The sequence below is a fragment of the Macrobrachium nipponense genome, chromosome 23, assembly GCF_015104395.2.
Source record: "Macrobrachium nipponense isolate FS-2020 chromosome 23, ASM1510439v2, whole genome shotgun sequence".
Lineage (NCBI taxonomy): Eukaryota > Metazoa > Arthropoda > Malacostraca > Decapoda > Palaemonidae > Macrobrachium > Macrobrachium nipponense.
In genome coordinates, this window is record NC_061090.1 from 33316473 (window position 1) to 33321873 (window position 5401).

Genomic DNA, 5401 nt, shown 5'->3' on the forward strand with positions numbered 1-5401 from the left:
GAGAGAGAGAGAGAGAGAGAGAGAGAGAGAGAGATACTTGTATCACATGGGTGATCAACTGAATTGAATGAGGAAAATTGTATTATTTTTTTCAAGTAATTTTGTCTCAAACTCCCAAGGCCGACTGGGGGGTAAGATTTTAAAAGACTCTCTCTCTCTCTCTCTCTCTCTCTCTCTCTCTCTCTCTCTCTCTAGAGTGAATAACCATTATACACGTGTTAGGAGGAACAGTCGAGGGAATTCAGATTTTATTGGGTTAGTTTCACCAAGTCTCGAACAGAAGTCTATCATTATACTACGCCTGGATTTTAGTGCGATTAAACACGCAAGAACGATTTCCTGTACAGAGAGAAAAAAAAGTATGAAAGTTGTCTGTCTTCTGCAATCTCTTTGATTAAAAGTTCTGACTGTTCTGGCATAGCATTCGTGATGGATAGAGTTTCCCAATCTTCAGAGGCTCTGGTATATACTTGAGTCAAAGAAGAGGTTGCGTGAGGCATTACGGAATGGATCGCGTCATCTGCTTCGAACGAGTCGCTTTGGAAGAAAAACAGAGATTTTTGGAACTATATAAAAAAACACTCATTTTTTTTATTCGTCCAAAAAAGATCAATGGGACAATTCTTGATAGAATATAAGGAATAATGCAGAAAAACGTAAAACAATGTATAAAAAAGGAGAAAGTATCATGAATTTGATTTCCAATTCCCTTACATTCATTCAGTTAACACTTTTGCCGATTCAGTATCTCAGTGCCAAGGCCAGAGTTCATTGTGTAATCAACGCCAGATGCTTTAAGACCTCAGTGGCAACCAGACGTACCTCCCCTCTCATCCCCTGACAACTATAGACTGAGGTAATGTATTCTCTCCAGCCGCACTGTTCCAGACAGTTTGTATTTGCTCTGTTTCCTTTCGATGTTGCTTGATGTTTACGTTCCTACGGCTGTTACTGAGGTAGTGTTTTTTTTATTTGAAGAATCACATTGTTTAAAACGGGTGACGCTGTATGAAGAGGCGATGGTATATATCTTTAATATGTTATTCTTCAGAAAGCTGAGTTTCAAAGTCGTGTATACTTTTTGTAATGGCGCGCCTCTCTCTCTCTCTCTCTCTCTCTCTCTCTCTTTCTTTCTGTAGGTTTTATTCAAATTTCATATATTAATCTCTGTCTTTCTCTGTATCTGTCTCTCTATCTCTGTCTCTCTTCTTGTGGGGTTTATTCGTAATTTGATGTTAATGTTTCTTGCTCTCTCTCTCACTACGACGTGAAAGGACTAGATTATTTCTAATTAATATTGGTTTTTTTTATCGTAGTATATCGAACAGTGTTTGGACTATCCTGAATGTATAAGAAAAATAATGCCATAAGAATTCTAGATGTAAAAATCTCTTAATTTTACGAAATATGGATTTTATAGTTAAAAGGAATAAAAGGAATTTCCACAAGCGATTTTGTTTAGCAAGAAATATTAACACACAGAATATGAGTGAATTTAACATTTTTAACCATTAAAAATACGAGGCTACTCGTGATAATGCAAATATTTCCAATGATATAGGCTTAGGCGCTAATTATATGAACATTAAAATAATGATAATAAAAATTAAAAGCAGAAACGCAAAGAAATAATCCACTGAAACACTGAATCTCAGAGAAAGGCGAAGGTGTAAGACACAGTAATATATGTGTTGGGTCTCTCTCACGCGAGGCCTGAGTTACCCACCTCCTTGAGGCAGGGATGGGAGAATGAATGCCACAGGATAATATCAGAGCTTCTTTAGGAATTAGGAAAATCTTTTAGGAGAACCAGGTTGTGATGGGGGGGGGGGGGCGGCGGGTTGTGGAGGGGATTGGGGAAGACTCTAGAGGAAAACATCAGTGAAAAATGAGTCAAAGTTTCTTCGGCACAATCAAAATTGTATATAATCAAGGCCACAAAAAAAAAATATATCTATCTTTATGTGGTTTCGATATAGTGCTGTATGAGCCGCGGACTCATGAAACCTTAACAACAGCCCGATGGCCTGGCCTGGGCCTAAATCGTACCAGACGCACGATTTTATAGCTAACTAAAACTTTAACCTTGAATAAGATGAAAACTACTAAGGCTAGAGGGCTGCAAGTTTAGTATGTTTGATTATTGGATGGTATATGTGTAAGAATTACTTATTATATATAAACCAGTGACCTGGGGAGTCATGGCATTAGGAGGGTTCTACGTGACCAAAGCAGACCTTAGATTACGCTATGCGTTGTCTGCAGTAGGCCTGATCTAGCTCAAAGCTTTGTCAACATTTTTATGTTATGATAACTTTGCACAACAACTTCCATGGGAAGCGTTGACCTGTTAACCTACGCCGGAAACTTGTAACTTCCGAGCCGGCGAACTACGTATGTGTTTTTATATGAATTGCTGAGATAGCTAATGTTCCGCTATCGACGCGATGCTTTTTTTTTTTTTTAGAATGGCAGTTCCACGCCAACAGTCAAACATATCGGTCGTCCGACCGAGCTGCATCTCCTAGTATGGAGTTACAGAATAAAGTTGTTAACTTGTTCAACTAGCCTGTTTGAATCATCCTCCTAGACAGAAAAGAACCTCTCTACTAAGATATCCAAGGGAGATGGGAGGAACCAAACATTACTTACGGATAACAGCCGTAAGGAAAAAACAAAAAGTCTATCGCCAAGCGATAAGACATTAGAAAGTGGTGGCAGCTAATAAACGAAGAACATAATTAACATGACCCATATCAGCCGACCGAAGGTCTACAAGAACTAACTTTCCACCTTCAACATCAAACGAAACGAGGAAACGGGATCTTCAATCACGCAACAGTTTATAAGAAGACGCAACTATGTCCTTCATCGAGAGGAATACAAGCATTTAACACTGACGTTTGAGCAACTGTTATCACTTATCTTCGAGAATCTACACCGGACGAGGGCGGCATCGAACATCAACGGAAAGAAGAAAACAAACACAGGGAACATCACCCGTTCACGAGCAAGGACGCAGAGTGGACAGCTATACGCAGTAGTGCAAGGACGGAGGCTGTGACGTCATCCATCTTGGACTCTACCGCGCATCGTGCACCGAGAGAAGGCCGTGACGTCATCACGACTTCCGACGGCGAGACGTGGACAGGAACTGTGACGTCATCCCATGTCAACAATCCTTCGCAATATAATCTGGAGCTAAGTACCATTTTTATCTATTCAGGTCTTTTCCTCAGTGAAGTGTTGTTCATCAAGAGTCGATCGTCCAGTATTCTTGGGGGTGAGTTGTTCGCCATATTAATCTTCCTTCATTACAGAACCTATCTTCAACTACGAGGTTCTCGCCCGCAGATTAATTTTTTTTTTCTTTTCTAGTTGTCATTAACCATTTCTTGCAGGAATTCTCCGTATAATATTTTATCATATTATCTGTATTTTTGTATCTTTTGGGGGATTTTCCTATTATTATAACACACTTATACAGTACATTGCTTATGCGTTTACGTAGTGGTCGAGTGTACTCTTATAGATATTTTGATAGGATTGCAAGGAATAGAAGTGATAAGAAAAAAGTGAAAGCCGAAATGGCAACCACACCTCTCCGGCTGGCAACAACCCCAACGTGGTGACTCTCGTTAGCGAGGTCAGCGATAGTCCCTTTTCAAGGTCGGGTCAATGGGTTCCTGCCTCAAAAATGTTGAGGCATGGATCTCATCTGTAGACGCTCATTTAAATGCAAAAAGCATCACAGACCCAGCAGTACAATTACAGGAGGCCAAGAGCTTCGTTGACTTTGTTAAAGGCGACGCAAGTGCGTATCTAAGGGGGGTTTCTTTCCAAGAAGCGCTTACATGGGACGAGTTCAAAATAAGATTACGTGCCGTGTATGGGGTGAAGAGGCTTTAGATGTAGTATTGGCATTGAGAAATATCCTTAACCAAGCCTCCATGACTCAGCTCAATGTTGTCGAGCGGGCGGCGCTAATTGCCGACCGGCCTAAATGAATATCAGGATAGTTTAGGTAACTCCCCGGGTGGGTTGCGGGTGCTAAAATCAAAGTGAAAGATTTTATCCGTTTGATCTACCTTACGTCTATCACTGTAATGTTGCCCCCTGAAGCGTTAGCCTGAAGCGTTAGTAACGGTGGTTTTTTGATAAAAATTGCAGCCCGACAGTACGGAATTAGATGTGTATAAACAAATCAAAAAACACATGTCTAAATGTACCGACCTAGATCCTTCGTCATTCAAGTTTTTGCAAAAAATGAGAAACAAGCCACAACGTAAATGTGGTACATAATAATAATCAAGTTGCAGGGATGGTTTGTTATAACTGTAAACGACCAGGTCACATGATTTCAGACGTCGGACGCGTTTTTGTTCAACTACACAATAGTTCAACTCATTCATATAACCGTTGCTACTCGAGGAATCAACAGCCAAACGCTACAAACACGCAACCAGTGCTAGTGGGCAAATAAAAAGAAGGGTCCTCAGTACTATAAGAAGAAACAACCAAACGGAAATTCTGCACAACAGCAGGAACAAACAAATCGTGCTTCAGGTACCTCTGTTCCTGGGCCGTCTAGCCAGAACTCGCAAGGGCAAGCGAATTTTCAGGGGTGTGACTAAACAAAACAAATACCACGTAGTTCACTCCAAGGGGGGGGGGAGAGGGCGATGTTGGGTCATCAATATCAACATCTTTTGTATCAAATAATCAGTTTAATCATTTATCAGATCATTGTGAGACAATTGATTTTCCTATGGAACACACGGCCGAATCAAAAAAATCTGTGCAGGTTCCCGTAGATTTGCAACAAATTCATGCAATTATTAGTTCAAAACAAAAGAGTTGCGACCAACCTTACATGCAGTAAATTTGGACCATAAGTCATTCACTTTGTTCTTTGATTCTGGTAGTCCACGTAATATAATGGATTTAAGGACTCCTCATTTACTCTTTTCAATTTCCCTATAGAAAAGTCCGGAATAGGCTCTCAGGCAATTGGGAATAATGAATTAAATGTTGTGGGCGTAACTCATGTTACAGTACAAGGTCGGTAAGAAGCACGTTTGCTGATACCTTTTGTCGTTGTACAAAACATTAATAGGTATCCCGCAGTAATTATCGGATACCCGTCTATGGGCACGTCAAAATATTATCTTAGCACCTGCAAAACACGGCGTGTATATCAAAGGGAAATTCTATAGGTCTTCTAATACCCTAAAAATCTGTTTTAGATAATAAAGAGACAGACAGAGTTGTCACTTACATTACGGAACCAATCACCTGTCTCATGAACCAAGAAATAATACAGGCAACCCAACAATTAAACTCTCGCTCACCCGTAATATCAGCTTGCACGCAAACTCTCGAGCCTAACGTAACTTCAAAT